A 19,342-nucleotide genomic window follows, 5' to 3' on the forward strand; every position below is an offset into this window, starting at 1 on the left:
ACATACATAGGTTATTAGGAATATATATATATATATAACGTGATTGGTTTATGGTGGCATATAATATAATGCATTGCGCATTTCTTCAGCTCCTCAAACGTATTACCATAGCTCAAGTATCTACAACGGTAATTAATTCGTTTGCTATGAGAAATACGTAAATACACGAACAAGCAACCACACAAACCGACAACACACACACACACATACATTTATTTACGCGCAGAAAGTTACATATCCTCATACATATTGGGTTGAATTACTTATTTTAAAAACTCATAAAATAATCAGAAACATATTGGGTAGGTGCATAATCATTGCGGCTTTTTTTCAACAAATTTTATTCAACAAAAACAATGACATGTAACAAAAACATCTTTAATGGATTATTCCGGAGCATATTCACCATCTCCTTCAATTTCTGCTCCCTATTTTCTTGGCAGTCGGTCAGACCGTCATTTGAAGATGTTTTTGTGCACTAACCCAATATATTTACACACCTGATTGGATTTTAAACACACATATATACAATATATATATATATATGTTATGAGCAATAGTGGTGTCAATTAGACCCAGAGGTTTCAGGTAATGCTGAGTGCTACGGATAGACCATAGTTAAGCTCCAGGTTCGGTGATTATGCGAATAAGGGGTCCAACGTAGGTCATATATCAGCATGTGTATATAAGGATTTTATTGTTCGTAATGAGATAAAAAATCCAAGGCTGTGTACGTTATAGAATATTTATAAAAAGGTCTTACAGCTGTAAAATCTATTTATAAAGGTTCTATATTATATACAGCCTTGGTTTTTCTTATCTCATTACGAAAAATAAATCCTTATATATTTTACACACACACACACACACACACACACACACACACACACACACACACACACACACATAACACCACATGTGAATCGTTGGCGACTTTTTTTTCATCCGTCTTCATTTTCTATTGAACTCCCCTCTGCCACCTGCTTCCGAAGAAGAGCTTTGCTCGAAATATAAAACCACCTTTTTTTACCTTTTCTGAGCTTCCGCTAATACTTTATATGTACCACGTCCTCAATTGTGTTTTTTGTGTTTGTTCTTCGTTTTTTTGGGGTGTGGATTGACTATATATATATATATATATATATATATATGGGTGGGGGCGGTCGTGCAAAGTGTTTGAAGTAGTGTATAGATATTGTATATTGAGAAAAAGGAGTTTATTAGAATTTGGGATAATCCTTTACTATCATTTTTGTTCGTTTTCGAACTCGCGAAGTCAAAATCAAACATATATATAAGTATTCTGTTATTTTTCAGTTCACTGCGGCCCTGCTGGAGCACCGCTTTTAGTCGAACAAATAGACCCGAGAGCTTATTCTTTGTAAGCCTAATACTTATACTGTCGGACTCTTTCGCCGAACCACTAGGTTACTGGGACGCAAACATACCTACATCGATTGTCAAGCAATGGAGAGGGGCAAACACCAAACACACACACACACACACACACACACACATATATGTATATATATATATATATATACACAACAAGCTTCTTTCAGTTTCGTCCACCAAACAAACGCACAAGGCTTTGGTGGGCCCGAGGCTATAGTAGAAGACACTTGCCCAAGGTGCTACGCAGTGGGACTGAACCCGGAACCATGTGGTTGGTAAGCAAGCTACGTACCACACAACCACTCGTTTAATGATATACGTATATTTCACTTTTTGAAATTATGATACATAAGGTACATCTATTTAAATATGGAATTCAAGTGAATAAGCAGACCTAATATTTGTTCAGGAATTAAATCGCTGCTCTTTAGTTCTTTCTCTATTTCTTCACTTCTCTCTATATTCTAAGTACAAATTTTATACTGTAATTTAAGATCGATTTTTAAAAATCGATATTATAGACACCATGATTATGCTATATTTTATATAGTCAACATTGTGCTTTATTTAAAGATTAGGTTGCATAGAAACTTTTTATGTGATATTACTGGAACCAATTTTTTTTTTCTTTTAGACGTAGGAACTACAATCGAATCCTAAAGGAAGTATTATTAAACAATATAGTAATCACTCTCCATATCGCTGAAGGTAACGGCAATCGAGATACCTATTTCTTTACTGCACACAAGGGGTTATACACAGAGGGGACAAACAAGGACAGACAAACAGATTAAGTCGATTATATCGACCCCAGTGCGTAACTAGTACTTATTTAATCGACCCCCGAAAGGATGAAAGGCAAAGTCGACCTCGGCGGAATTTGAACTCAGAACGTAGCGGCAGACGAGATACCGCAAAGCATTTCGCCCGGCGTGCTACCGATTCTGCCAGCTCGCCGTCCTTCTTTAGTGTAATACTGTGGTAATTATGTTGATATATTTGTAGCATGGAGGAAAGCAATTCCTTAAAATAGTTCTATAAACGTACAGTACAAGTATTTCAATTGTATGCCCAATCATAGATCTGAAATTAATCCTCAAAAATTTCAAAAACCATTAACCCATTTTTGGGGAGAAAATAAATATATTCCCCAAAGGTAAAAATATTTTGATTAATAATCAAGTACGGATATCGGTCCCTATTTCCTAGAAACATTTAATTTTTGTCAATTACATATCCTATACATGTTTTTTTTTCTTCTTTTATTTAATTTCATTAATAGCAAGCTCTGTGATAATATTATCAACCACAACTTCCTTCCTTTTTTTTCTTTAGAAATGCTGGAGACATGATTAACCTTATCGATAATCACATCTTACTCGTAATCCAGCTCACAATATGGATTTCTTTCTTTTCTTCCTCATTTTCTTTATCTTCTTTTTGTTTTTCTTCATTTTCTTTTTCTTTTTCTTCATTTTCTTTTTATTGTTGTCGTTGTTGTGCTACTTGTACTGGTTCTTCTTCTTCTTCTACTTTTTATCTATTTACTTTCTTCGTGTTTCTTCATCTTACTTTCTTTCATCAACAGCATCGTTATCACCATTTGTTCATTTCTTATTATCCCATGTAATTTCAAACGTACATTACTAATGTCGTCCTGACTGCGATGGGAAAGTGTAATTGATTCATGCTTACGGCATAATCGACATTGAAGTTAATTAAACATACGGTTTCATATCCGTGTGTATTTAATTTAGCTTTGAATGTAAGCCCGCGAGGCGCTTTTAGCAGCACGGAATGGGGATTTATTCTACTTTTTCATTATTATAACTCACCAATTTATTACTAAATCATATGAAGCAGGATACTACATGATATATATAATAAAAATGCATTATTTACAAAATATATTGAGGACAATTGCCCGACTTAAGTTACTGTGATAACAGTCAAGCATATCTTACGTAATAGACAGTGACGTCGATTTGAGTTTGATAGTTTAAGTTGCTTGGCCCGCAGCTGTGGTTATTGTTATCAAGGATATTATTAGGGCAGCGAAATGGTTAAATCGTTTGCGCGTTGGATTGCCTCTGGATCTTTATCTTCTCAGTTCAAATGCGATGGAAGTCAACTTTGCCTTACATCCGCCGATGAAATAAATACCAGTTAAACACTGAGGTTGTTCTAATCGTCTCCCACACCCCCACAAAAAAACAATGTTGGCTTTGTGTCCATAATCATCATCATTGAGTGAGAGAGCAGCACATGCTATCAAAGTGACGTTGGAGTGCAAATAAGCGAAACCCAATACAGATATCATGACTACACGTCTGATAAGGATACACCAGGCACGTGCATCACAACCATATGTGTGCATCATGGTGGCCGCCTATCAAGATAAACTGCGCATAACCTTTCACCTGAGCCCCAATTACAAACTTCTTCAGGCCAAGTATCCCATCCAGCTCAAAAGGTCCCTAAATAAGGGTTGTTTAAGGATGATGAACGAAACACCAAGGTTTCCAGAGGGGAATTATTCAAACCTTCGAAGAGTACTTCTCAGCACATGGATATGATGCTCTCCCACTACTGCTGCTCACGTTCAGTGATGCACATACTGTCCGGCACTAATGGACATGCTCAACTGTCCAAAGTCAAGCAACTGATAAACGAATGAGCGGCACTGAGTAGAACATGTCCTGTGGTTCATCTTTCATACCAAGACATGTAGATATTAACACTTGCAATCAGTTAAGATCAGAAGCCATGAGAGCCGCTGCCTTGTATTATTAATACGCCGGGGGAAATGCTTCGCGGTATTTCGCCCGTCTTTACGTTCTGAATTCAAATTCTACCGAGGTCCACTTCGGGATCGATAAATTAAGTACCAGTGAAACATTGGGGTCGATGTAATCGACTAGCACCCTCGCCTCATATTCCAGGCGTTGTGAGTATAGTAGAAAGGATTATTATAATTATTTCGTGGTGCAGGGATTTTGTCAGTGAACAGGTCGCTGCTTCAAAGCGACGAAAATATTTCGACAAATTAAATTTAAATGTTGAAGTAAATCTAACGGTTTTTGTGTGTCTTCAAATGGCTCATAACGTTGCACGCTGCAATTGTTTTTGTTTCAGCACACGATCTCAGATCAGGCGACTTGTTATGGAAGTGCATCTCCGTCTAATATATATATATATATATATATATATATATGTATATATAATGTACTGATTCATGAAGAAAATTAAAAAAAAAAGTTGATTGTTTAGATGTTTCCCTAGATTTAAACTCCGCCTCGTATAAACTTTTCCATAAGCCTAATGGGAAACTCGTATATATACATAAACAGTCTTGTCACTCTCCTGTTGTATTCAAAAATCTGATAGCTAATATTAGCGTCTAATCTCTCTTCTTCCAAAGAAATTTTCGAGAAACCTGCTCCCTATTATAACAAGGCCGTAACCAATTGTGGCTTTAGAGACAAATTAATATATAATCCCTCTAAAAATCAAAATATTAATAGTAGATCTAGTGGCATCAAAGATAAAGTAGTACTTAACCACTATAGTATTAATTAGGATTAATAAGAAACCTAAAAATAGGCCAAAGATGATTATTTAGTTCGCCGCTCCCTTTTCCCTTAATATAAAAACTAACGTCGGTAAAAGATTCCTGTCACTCACAGATACAGAAAAAATGTATAATGGGCATTCTGTGAAATTATCATATAGCTGCTGCCACAATAGGAATAGTGTCATTACACGTGGTCAATACCAAGAACGTGAATCCAGTTGCAACTGTCGGGGCTCAGGATGATGTTCACTTGACCAACGATGTACGACTAGATCTATCATATATGAGGTAGAAGTTACTACAATGCTAAATAATAATACAGCTGATAAGAAGACCTGTATTGGATTATATGAAGGAGAATTTAAAGATCGCGATGCCAATCACATAGGAACAAAAGTAAAGCTACGAAGTCTGTTAGCTACGTATGGACTTCGAAAGATAACAAATCACCTTATGGGATTAAATGGAAAGTAATTGAGACATCCCTACTTTATATGAATGGATAGAATAAATGTAGATTTTGTTTAGCTGAAAGAGCGCAAATCTTGTTCAGATCTAAGATCCCGAACTCTCTATTGAACTCGAGGTCAAACGGTTTCAGTGGTGGAATGCACATGTATAAATATATTCTGAAGAATTGGAAAATTTTGCTTATTCCTGACTAGCTTGATATCTTTCCAGCTTTATCATTTAAGGTCTAAGTAGGATAGCTCTTTTATCATTTTATCTTTTACTATTTATTTTTGTATTTTAGTTTCTGTTTTTCGTTTTCCGGTGTTTACTGTTTCTATATCCTGCCTTCTCATTTTATTTCGTGTTATTCAATTTCTTTAGTTCGATATGATATTATGCTTGTGCATTTTGATACGTACTGGAGCAATTGTCTTCGAAGACTCATATTTTCGTTCAATGCTCGAAATGAGGAGTAGATGGACAGCCGACAATTGATAAAGGGTCGTTCTTTATGTTACTTGTTTTGTTTTCCATTTGTTTCTCTCGGTGTTTGCGTATTGAACTCATTTGTTTTCGTATTTCATGTTGTTTATTGTTGGTGGTATCCTGTACCCATATATGCATATATATATGAAAAGTATTGGTATCTAGAAGACCCAAAGAGTGGCAGGTAACGCGAATTAAATACTATAGACCGTAGTTAAACTCTTGGTTCAATAGTGATACGGGTGAGGAATCTAATATAGGTCTTGTATTAGCAAGCAATATATATATATATTAAACAAAATAAGATAACAAAGCCATAGGTGTGAGTAGTTTGCAAGACAACTACAATATCTTTATACATTTTATATTTTATTTTTACTTTCATTCTCTTATTTCCCTATCTCCTCTTCCATAATAATTCCGTATTTCTAACTCAAATATTTACCTCTACTTAGACATTTCGCATCGTCTCTGATGAAGGGGAATCTATAATATCCTAGAAACAGCTGCAAGACTATATCTATATGTTTTTCCTTATAAATGTCCTGAAAACTACTCTCAGCATTGGCATTGTTTTATATATATATATATATATATATATATATATATATATAATATATATATATATGTGTGTGTGTGTACGTACGTAAGTAGATATTAACTTCAAACATTATCTAAGAACATTTCATTTATGCATCAACAGCAACATTGCACAGTTGATTTGTATTCCTTTACTAAAAGTTCGAATAATTTGTTGCGAAGACAGATAGACCATACTCAAACCTATGCTTTGTTTGAACGTGTTATTTATTATTGGCATTGCTTCGCTTAAAGTTCATGTGCTTATGTATATGTGCATATGTACGCTCATGCGTGCAAAGTCTCCATATAATCACATCTCGTTGCTAATTATCGTAGTTAGAGAGACAATTTAATGTCATCACTTCATTTATTTAGGGCTAGTGATGTTTAATATTATACCAGTTCTGATCAGGTTTCGGATCATAGAACATGTTAACATGTCCCTTGTTAACGTATTTCGTTAAGTATTCACTTATGTTGGATTTGCTCCCCAAATTAATTTAAGCATTCTCTAATATATCAATCTCGGTTCCTTTCTTTCGTTCAAACTTCTAATGTATATATATAAATATATATATATATATAGAGAGAGAGAGAAAGACAAAGTGAGAGAGAGAGAGAGAGAGAGAGCGTACTCATATATGCGTATGTATGTATGTGTGTGTTTGTATGTATATATGTTCGTGTGTATATCATATTAATTATATGCATATAATGTTTGTGTGCCCCTATACAAGTGTATGTAACAATAATTATTTTGTTATAAAATGAGTTGTAAATAATTGAAAATTATTGCGCTCAGTAGCAATATGGAATTATAATCTTATTAACATGACATCACTATTAAAACATAAAACAATATTTTCATGAAATTTGTTTCTAAATCTGCATCGGATAATTTCAACAGACTATTTAATAAATTAACGATTCTTCAAGTTATATTTTCAATTAAATTTCAAAATTTGATTCACTGTTTTATGAAATATTTCACAATTCCTCTGGAATTGAGAATGTAATTTTATTCTGGATCGTGTATATCGGATAACCTATCATATCATATATTGTTTTACTCATATGATCAAATATATATTGGTTATAAAAGGTGTATTTTCTTTGCTTAAAAAGCTTTGAGAATGAAGCAATATAAAGCTAGGAATATATTAAGTGTTTCTTCTTGGGCATAAGGGAAAATAGAAATTACTTTGTTACATCTGTCTCCTAAAGATTCAGAATATATCTTTATTAAATCTGTTCCGTATTTTCTTTGTGAAAGTAAGCAAATGAACTTCAAATAGGATTCTTACTCACACACACAAACAAAATGAACAAAAGAGAAAACAGGAATGAAATTGGATTTATCACGAATAAGGTTTATTCCATATATATACATATATATATATATTCCACAATGTAACCTCGTGGATATCGTTGGCGATTTTTCTTCCTCCGTCTTCCCTTCTTTGAACTTTCTTATGTTTCCGACGAAGAGCTCCGCTCGAAACGTCAAATTCTCTTTCTTTCCTTTACCGAGCGTCCAGTAACACAATATCTGTATCACATCCTCGCATTGTTGTTTTCTGTTGTTTTTTTGTCGTTTTTCTTTTTTGAACTATATATACATACATACATACACACACATATATATATATATATATATATATATATATATATATATATATATATATATATATATATGTATATATATATATGTATGTATGTATATATATAGGATAAAGATTAAAATCGTCCTTCGTTCATCAATGACCTTGGTATTGTGCCTAGAAAGTTCCTCTTCGAGGTACAAATCAGGACAAGGTCGTTCACGGAAGACCAACAGTCACCCATGCCCACCAGCCCCCTCTCTTCACGCCACCGATGTCATGCAAGGGAAAGGCAAAGGGGCTGATACAGCTGGGCACCGGTGACGTCGCAACTCATTTCTACAGCTGAGTGAACTGGAGCTACCTGAAATAAGGTGTCTTGCTCAAGACGCAACACACAACCAGGCCCGGGAATCGAGCTCACTACCACAGGATTGTGAGTCTGATAATCTAGGCACTGAGCCATACGCCGTCACACACACACATGCATTCACACATATTGGTGGAACGTCAGATTCTCGAAACTACGTCACCAGCTTCAATAAAATCCTCAAGAGGCACTCGAAATCTTTGGAGAGATTTTTGGGTGGCAACTTGATAAAAAGGAAATCTGATTTTACTTGGTCCATAATAAGACATGCACAACCATAGGATACCCTTTTGAGGAGGTGCAGATTATGCACCGGAAGATGGCTGTGCATTTTGTGAAACAGTGAGAAACTCATGAACAAAATTTCAGATGCTTGCATGCTAGTAAATGCACTCTCGCACAATACAACAGACACAAATTAGCTTAGCTTAATCACTGACTTAATCAATAATTACAGTTTACCTAATTGCGTCGATAAATAACCGAAATCTTCCCATTCTTATAAGCACCTCGCCACACTAGTTATTAACATCACTGAGATACAGCTTGGCCTTTGTATAATGCTTAAAGAGAGCTAAATGCCAACAGGTACTCGTTCGTACGTATCTCTGTCTAAGTGATGAAAACACCACACACGCGTAACTTCACTAGATAACCTACCCGGGCATTAATACTATCTACAGGCTATCGGCTGTTTGATTAGCCGTTCATCTACTCTACACACCATCACGGGCTGCATATACATGCGATTATTCACTGCCAATACAACCAATATGCATAAATGGACTGTATGATCAGAGATTACGCTATGAACACCGACTGGTTGATGTGAAGTTGTCATGTCATTTTGTTCTTCCATTATGGTATTGTATAATGTTCTGAGTTCAAATTCGTCCGAGGTCGACTTAGCCTTTCGGGGTTGATAAAGTAACTACCAGTTTCGTACTGGGGTCGATCTAATCGACTGGCTCCCTCCGCCAAAATTTCAGGCCTTGTGCCTATAGTAGAAAGGATTATTATATTGTGTAATATTACTAGCCATGTCTCCACATAACGTACATGTATCTGTGTGCCCTATTTATCTGTGTACTTACTTGGCTGCCTATTTACGTACAACTGTAAATATGTACGAGCCTATTCTTATACACTTTTATATAGACGTGGGAGTATCTATGTACAACAATGTTTATGTGTGTGTGTGTGCATATTAACCCGCGAAGATTCGCTTATAGACACATGTAAACGTGCCTATGTATACATATAGATATATACACAGGACTGTGTGAATGTGTGTGTGGTTACGTATACATATTCACACAGTCCAGCGTATAAATATGGCTACATGCGCTCTACTGTGTGAATATGTGCGTGCGAGTACGCATTATTGTACGCCAATCTTTACGCCGATATTTATGACTGTAACAAAAGCCATAAAGATAGGCGAACCAGTCCCTGTGGAGCGCAACACAGCATGTTTGATTCCTCACCAAATGTATGGCCTCCTTGGCCATTAATCGGTACCGACTTCAATAACACATACTTATATGCGTGTGCGAGCGTGTGTACGTGCGCCAGACCATGCGTGTGCGTGCCTTTGTACGTACGTGTGTGTTTGTACGTACGTGTGTGTTTGTACGTACGTGTGTGTTTGTACGTACGTGTGTGTTTGTACGTACGTGTGTGTTTGTACGTACGTGTGTGTTTGTACGTGCGTGTGTGTTTGTACGTGCGTGTGTGTTTGTACGTGCGTGTGTACACGTGCTAGACTATATGTGTGGGTTTGTATATCCATATCCACTGAATGTTATATGTAATAATTTTTTCCACTTTTCTGTAGGTTTATTTCATTGCGTATCTGCTCTTTGTCATTGATCTCCTCCCATCCGAGGAATCGAAGCTAGATGGGTTGAAACAATTGTTGCAGAGTCAATAAAATATTCTCATAAATACCATCTTCCGTCTCTCTCGTTAATCACACACACACACACACACACACACACACACACACACACACACACACACACACACACACACACACACACACACACACACACACACACACACACACACACACACACACACACACACACACACACACACACACACACACACACACACACACACACACACACACACACACACACACACACACACACACACACACACACACACACACACACACACACACACACACACACACACACACACACACACACACACACACACACACTTGTTTATTGGAAGAATCATTATACCAGTAATAGTACCACAGGCACAGATTCGACTCCAGATCTTTACATTTTGTCAATTGGTTACGTAACTAACCAAGTAACTAACCTCTCGTTTGTTTAACCTGCTGGTTGTACAATCAATCGGTTGTTTGTTAATCAGATTTCTTTCGTTGCTGTCCGCCATCTTTTCAGGGACTTGGTGACTTCCCCTTCCGCTCCAAGATCTGCTCTGACTCTATCTGAGAATTCGTCTTCTGTGTGTGTGTGTGATGAAACGCCACACACGCGTTGTAACATTTCAGAGGAGCATCTTATTTAAGGATGCTGAATTGATGAAAGTAAATATCAATTCTAGGGACGTATTTGAACCAGAGGAAAGGGAGCGAGAACGAGCAGCAAAAGGGTTCCATATGATACGATAATTTTTCAACACGCACAACAAATACTCACACGCACACACACCGATGTAAATATATATTTATATATGTGTGCGTGGTGTATATATTTATATATATATATATATATTTATATATATATATATATATATTTATATATATATATATATATATTTATATATATATATATATATATATATATAATATATATATATATATAAAGAAAATAGACATTAAGTACAGGATATCACCAATGAGTTAAAAGCACGTAAACACACGACTGATGAGTACAGGCCAAATACGAAAAGTAGGTAACTCGCTCATCAATTGTCAACTGTTTTGCTACTCCCTATTTCTTTGACAAGATACGATGGAGATGGAACATGAAACTGCATGCGTTCAGGATAAATTTCGTAAATTCAGGTACGTGATCTATGTTATGAATGGAAGACGCACTTACTTGAGTTCGACAGGAACTGGGCTCAGAACTTCAAATAATTCTAAGATGTTATCCAGCCTACATAAGTGTCGATTCAGCAGGCTACCCTACACTGCTAGCGTAGACATAATATTAGAAATAATTGTTTCTAACATAGATGTAATGAGCCGAAATTAAGCTTACAAAGAATAACCGATAATACAGTCTGCAGCGGTGGAATGCTATTCTATTTTATCAACTCCATACTGGATAAAAAGTAGACTAACCTCGATGGGACTTAAAATCGAAATGTAAAATGCCATAACAAATATGACGAAGCATTTTGTCCGAAGCTCTCATGATTTTGTTTATACATTCCCCGAATTGTTTCCACAATAAAATGACTTGCAAAAAAGTAAAAAAACAGAAACAGAAGCGTTGGTAACTGCTTAACAAGTAGTAGTAGTAGTAGTAGTAGAATGAAACAAAGCAATTAAGTAAAACAAGACGAAATGATAGGAAGCAATCAAAGAAAAGGAAAAAACATATTTTGTAATATGAGGCAACAAGTTATCCATATAGCTTGCCAATTTTAAGAATTAAATATGTAAGCATCTCCTTCTATATAAAGAGTATTTCTCAAGAGAGTTAGCAGAATAAATAACGTATGTATGAGTGTGTATGTTAATGCTAACGAACTGCATCGCTGACTTTAAATTCCATTGCCTATACAATTTTATGTACGTTTATATTCAAGAAGACGGTTACGCTAAATCAAGCTGCGACATTCTTATGTGGACGCTACTATGTGTTGTTCAAGGAACTTTCTAGAATTAGCAGCTAACGTCCTCATCAGAAAACCGTATTTACATCTAAGATGGAGACGGACATCTACTTCCCATGTAATAGGCTTCAAAATTAAGAGTTAATTTTTTCTTAGCATGAAAACAACGGTAGCATGTTTAACACACGCATACACACACACACACATTCAGACACACACATTTAAATTCAGATTTGTTATGAGTCTATTTCTCCAGACAAACTAGAGTAATGGTTTTTTGCCTCAGTTTTAATTGAAGATAATACTTTTCACATATTTATGAGCCTTTTCACCACTTAAATCTTTCTTTCATTAAGTTTTAAGATTGAATATAGACTTAATGTAACAACCGTATTACTACGACAGTCTGTTTTACCTTATATTAATGGTCATTAGCTTAAGGCTACGAATGTGATACCAAGGGGTAAAATCAATTGTAATGAAATGAGACAAAATTTCGGTTTGCTTTACTATCATCTAAATAATTAACACGTAAATTGATATCCTGACAATTCGATCGTACATCACCTTTCAAAAGCAGTAAATACTATAAATTCTATGCTATAAAATTTGCTTCGCTACTGAATACAATGTTTTATAAGGTCCTCTTTCCATCGACTTCTTTGTCATTCTCTTACACGAAGAAACATGAATAGAAAATAAAATGTGTATGCAGATACGCCCCCCCCCACTCATACGCACATAAACATAAATGTGTCTATGTATATATATATACATATATATATATATATATATATATATATATAAGTTTATATACACATATTTGTGTCTTTGTATGGATGTACTGGACTAATAAAGAGGAGCGCTCCGTCGGTTACGACGACGAGGATCAGAGCTGATACGATCAACAGAACAGCTTGCTCGTGAAATTAACGTGCAAGTGGCTGAGCACTCCACAGACACGTGTACCCTTAACGTACTTCACGAGGAGATTCAGCGTGACACAGGCTGTGACAAGGCTGGCCCCTTTGAAATACACGTACTTCTCATTTTTGCCAGTTGAGTAGACTGGAGCAACGTGAAATAAAGTGTTTTGCTCATGGACACAACGCGTCGCCGAGAATTGAACTTACGACCGTGAGCGAGATGCCCTAACCACTAAGCCACGCATCTTCACACTGGGCTAATAGAAACTTGCTGGAACCTTCACAGAATACTTCGATTGGTGAGAAATTTGAGAAGCAGTAACTTAATATGTGATATTCAGCTATTAAATTAGTCTGGTTATTTGAGTTATTTGATAAATTTTTAACTTTAGAAAAGAAATACCTTATTTAAACTTATAGGATTTCAACTAAATGTTATCTGTTTAGTTTTGTTTTATTTTCATTTTCGTATTGATACTTCTCTTCAACTGAAATTCAATCGTATCAATTTGTACATTTGAAATCTTTTAACTATATTGCATAGAATCATTCATGCCATCAAAATAGAAACCAGCAAGCAGAAAATCACGATTCGAGAGATGAATAACACCGCGTTAAGAATAATAAGAGAAGGCTCCAAAAACCAACCTCATATCAGAACAAGAATCGAGAAAAGTACACATGCGGCACAAACTCATTTTCTGCACTGAAGAAAAGCAGTCAACAGAACATCTTTTATTTGTTTCAGTCATTTGACTGCGGCCATGTTGGGGCAATATCTTGAAGGGTCTTTAGTTGAACAAATTGACCTGACGAAGAACTACAGGAAGAATATAAGAAGAAAATTTTGCAAGGGAAGAACCAGGATCTGCAAATTCGGCGTACTCTTATACACGTATCGTCTAGTTCTGTCACAGCCACATAGTTCTGGGTTCAGTCCCACTGTGTGGTACCTTGAGCAAGTGTCTTCTATTGTAGGATGGGTCTATCAAAATATCATGAGTAAATATAGTAGACGGAAACTGAAAGAAGCTCGTTTATTTTAGACGGAAACTGAAAGAAGCACACACACAATCGCAGACACACACACACACACACACACACACACACACACACGTGTGTGTGTGCAAGTGCACGCGCTAGTTTGCGCGTACAAGTGTATGTCTTTGTGCCTGTGTTTGTCCCCTATCACCGGTTGACAACCGGTATTCGATTGTTTACATCCATGTAACTTGACAGTTCGGTAAAAGAGACCAATAGGATAACTATAGGGCTAAAAATTCTTTATAGACTGAAACAAGTTAGACTTAAAAGGATAAAATTAGAAGAGTTCTTTCTAATCTAATACCATATTTTGAAATATTAGCATGGATATGTTGAGACGTTTCACCAACTAATTTGCTAAAATTCCTGGCATTATATAAAGCAATCTATTGTGAAAATATTTCCTTCCAATTACAAGCTACCCAACAACAATTGTGATTTAGAAATAATACATTTCTAAATCTCTCAGGGAGATTTATGCCGTAGTGATTCGATGAAGTAGTTGTATGCTGTCAACTTAATGTGACAGTCACCTGAAGGGAATAACACTACTGTTGGTTAGACCGAGGAAGCTGCACCGCTTCCCGTCGGCCTTGACACATTTCCTGTATCCTTTTGTTTACAAGGGGGAGACAAGCACCTCCACCCAGCTAAGCCTGCATCCAGAGGCAGACAAAGACTCAGAAACATGTCTCTGGATGCAGGCTTAGCTGGGTGTAGGTGCTTGTCTCCCCCGTGTAAACATAAGGACACAGGAAATGTCTCAAGGCCGACAGGAAGCGGTGCAGCTTCCTAGGTCTAACCAGCAGTAGTATTATTCCCTTCAGGGGACTGTCAAATTAAGTTGACACCATACAACTACTTCAACAATTGTGATATTCAAATATGAGAAAAAAATCTTCACCTGATTTTATTCTATGCCTCTGAATTTAGGACTATTTTGAAGGTTTTTTTAGGTTTACACACATAATCTATTGAAAATTAGGACACGTCCTTTGATAGTATTGGATTCACAAAATATTTTACAGAGAAGATCGAAAATCTTAAAATCTCTTTAAAAAAAAATTCTCTGTTTACGTTTAAGAAATATCGGATATGACAGGAACAGAGGTTGTTAATGTGTGGCAAGGAATAAATTAAAATCTTATACTTCATGTCGAAATAAGATAAAGTTGTCTTTCAAAATGTCAAGAATTGTTAAGAGCTGTATTAATTGTTCTAATGTATCTAAACACGGAATCACATGCACGCGCACTCTCTCTCTCTTTCTCTCTCTCTCTCTCTCTCTCTCTCTCTCTCTTTCTCTCTCACACACGCACACACACAGAATTATGACTGTCATCATCAGTTCTTCGAGTTTTGTTAGCTTTATGCATTTTCGGAGGTTTCAAAATATTGAATAAATTGGAAAACTGGCACAATGTTTCGAATGTTCCTTTATTCCACTATGGTGAAATATTTTTGTTCGGATGCAGAGCCGGGCCCACAACAACATGGAGCTTCAAGTAGTTTGTGACTTGGTGGATCACCATAGATGTACGGAAGTTAATTCTTTCCAGAATAGGGAAAAGATTGTTTCAGTTATGCGATTTGAATATTTTCCTTTGTAAATTGCTGATCTCACCCACAGGATGAAGTAGATCCCAATATGCACAGAGAAATTACTCATCTAAATGTTCTAAAGCTTATAAACGAAATTTAAAAGGATTCTCATTCCATAGCTTTCTCAGATCACCGAGTTGAAAGAGAGTAGGAAGTGTTTTCTAACCGTAATGGAAAACGTTTTGCAGCAATGTATTATTTATAAATAAAACTAAGACTGATGTTAACAGCCCAGTGTTTTAAAGCAAGCATTTTATGCAAAGTACTACAAAAGTACTTCCCTTACTCAAATGATACCTTACGCCCATTTTTTTTACCAAAAATATAAATACGGTGAGTCTCGTCATAAAGAATTTAGTAATACGAATCTGTTCTTGTAATTTTCGGAATTACGTTGATAATATTTCCTGGGTGTTTATTTTAGAAGTCAAACACCATTTAATGCCTACTTCATTAAAGCATCCCTATCTGCTTCTTAATTTCACAATTTCTGATTTCATTTATAGTTCAATTTTATTATACATTTATCGCATGACTAACTAAAAATATTATCATTGCCATATTCAGTGACTGTAACAAAACGGATGTCTTTACTATATTTCATCTCTTCTTTATAAGTATTTCGTAATTTCAATTTTTATGGATGTTAGTTCTAACAAATTACAGGCATTAAATCAAACGGAAAATATATTTTATGGTTTATACTATATAATTATTCGAAGAAATGTATCTGCTTTGTCTAATCAGTTCAGTTAAGGGACTTGAATCGATGCATAACTTGCAGTAAATGAATATTATGTCGAACAGTGGAAATGTATACATATAAAGACATGGTCATTTGCTGTTTGAGCATAAACACTCGGCTTCATCAGGAATAAAAAAGGGAAGTCACAGTTTAGATTTAGTGAAAAACAAAATTAAGAATAAGTTATTTTGTGCAGAAATTGAGTTAAGATATCCTTTTTTAGTTTTATTTATTAAAAACTGCTCAGAAACAGTATAGAAGGCGAATACTATCATATTGAATACATATCATACACGGAAACTGAAAAGGGCTTTAATATTGAACGATGTATTATTAATATACTGTTGATATATTTGAAACAAGAAATATTGTGATGGACCACCATCATTTCCTGGATGGCGCGATTTGAGGGGAAATCATAAACTCTGTCAGAGTGAAACGCATTATAAGCTTTCAACGCTTCCTTTTCACAACATCATAGCGTTCTCCTAGTTACAAATATTGGCTTACTGGGAATGTAATTATTGCTATGAAAGTAAATACTTTGCCAAAGTAAGTTCAATTATATACTTTTGATGTGTCCATTTTTTAACACCGTAGCGAATTATTGCCAAGAGTTTACAGAAGTATTTATATTGGAATCATATCAGATACAGCTGGCTTAAACTATTATTTATAGAATTGCTTTAACTATGGAAATATATGATATATAATTCAAAAGACTTGGCAGTGTTAAATACGGGTCATGGCCATTGTACGCACTTTATTATTTTGCTTTTAATTGACATCAAGATTTGGAATTTGCTGTCCACATTTAGACTCAGCTAATCTATATCTACTTGCCAACAACGAATTAAAACCTGCTGCGTCTCTTTGGACCCCACATATAATATGATAGCAAAGGAAACACTATTTCTATTTCTCGATTCTCAATGAATATTGATAACTGAGTAAAAGAAAATATATACAAAGAATGATACAAACCCACAGACATTCATTCATATATGCATACCAGTAGAAGGTTATGCATAGGTACGTGTCCACAAGGTGGAGAATTGCAGCAATATTTACAAGAATAGTAATCTCTCCTGGATCTGAAATAAGTACATTGCTTCTCATTTAGAAGTCCATGTCTTTGCAATGCAAGAAGAGGTGATAGCTAATAAACGTGTGATTAGCGCAGAGATACAGAAACCTTTAAATACCAAATCTGAGGTGCAAGTATCGATTATGCTATACCAGTGTAGAAGTTATTTTTCATACTATCAGTGGCCTCCCAAAGACGTCTGTATGATATTACCCCCCTATTAAATATGACATTAGCGCCGATAAGGTTTACAATGTTGTTGTTGGCACTCCGTCGCTTACGACGTCGAGGGTTCCAGTTGATCCGATCAACGGAACATTCTGCTCGTGAAATTAACGTGCAAGTGGCTGAGCACTCCACAGACACGTGTACTCTTAACGTAGTTCTCGGGGATATTCAGCGTGACACAGTGTGACAAAGCTGACCCTTTGAATTACAGGCACAACAGAAAGAGGAAGTAAGAGTGAGAGAAAGGTGTGGCGGAAGAGTACAGCAGGGTTCGCCACTACCCTCCGCCGGAGCCTCGTGGAGCTTTAGGTGTTTTCGCTCAATAAATACTCACAACGGCCGGTCTGGGAATCGAAACCGTGATCCTATGACCGCGAGTCCACTGCCCTAACCACTGGGCCATTGCGCCTCCACTGTTACAATGTTATACACAAGAAGTATTATCATGACGGTCAGACTAATGAGACACAAGAACCAGTGAGCATCTACCTTTTAAGAAATCAAGGATACTGGAAGAACATTACAATAAAAGCAGCAACTCAGTGTCTGCACAACAGGTTAGATACGAATGTATGAGACGGAGGGAAAAAGTCATGCATCGTTTTACAGATCAGTTCCTCTGTGGATGTCTCTTCAAAAACCGAGGTAAAGAACTTCTACGTATATCTCACAAGTAATCTCTAGCTTTTTTATATCCAGGTCACAAATTTGTATTCGTTCATGCTATTATAGGTGTACCTGGGCTTTGTAAATACTGTTGCATATAGGACAAGAAATGATTGATTCTTTCCAATACAAAACAAACTGATTAGTATTCTCCAGACACAGTCGACCAGAGAAACTGTAAAAGCGTCAAATTTTCAGGGTTTCAACAACTTATATGGATATTTGTCTACGAAATATAGTCATATACTTTTGTGTGCATAAGATTCTTAATTTTGTTATCATCTGCTTTAGGTAAGCTATTTCTTATACACTTACAAATGGGTTATTGCGAGATTGAGGAATACAATTAAACGATATCAACTTGGGCAAACGAATTTCAATTTGGAGTTATTTCATTATTAAAACTGGTTTCAAATTTTAGTACAAGGCCAGCAATTTCAGGGCTTCTCTAAGTCGATTATATCGACCTCAATGGTAAGTTCGTCGCTTTTATTTCATTGTTAAAATTTACTAAACAAATTATGGCGGCAAGATGGCGCCATTTTTAACTTGCCGGGCAAAATGCTTCGCGGCATTTCGTCTACCTTTTAGTTCTGAATTCAAATGCTGCCGGGTCGACTTTGTATTTCATCGTTTCAAGAGTCGATAAATTAAGTACCAGTTAAGTACTGATGCCAATGTAATCGACTTACTCCCTTACCCGTAATTGCTGGACTTTTGCCAAAATTTGAAACCAATACTATTAAGCAAATCGT

At 35.9% G+C, this 19,342-nt stretch overlaps 1 protein-coding gene across 2 annotated transcripts in view; it reads left to right on the top strand.

Annotated features, from left to right (window-relative positions):
- The window catches only part of LOC106876592 (uncharacterized), a 232,579-nt gene extending 217,757 nt beyond the window's left edge, over positions 1–14,822 (top strand). For both annotated transcript variants that reach the window (XR_016238143.1, XM_089340704.1), the window contains one exon: positions 13,760–14,822. The gene's annotated coding sequence lies outside the window, so the exon portion shown is untranslated. The remainder of the gene's footprint in view (positions 1–13,759) is intronic.
- The last annotated feature ends 4,520 nt before the right edge of the window (positions 14,823–19,342 follow it).

Source organism: Octopus bimaculoides, chromosome 2 (genome assembly GCF_046866305.1).
Source record: "Octopus bimaculoides isolate indiv1 chromosome 2, ASM4686630v1, whole genome shotgun sequence".
Lineage (NCBI taxonomy): Eukaryota > Metazoa > Mollusca > Cephalopoda > Octopoda > Octopodidae > Octopus > Octopus bimaculoides.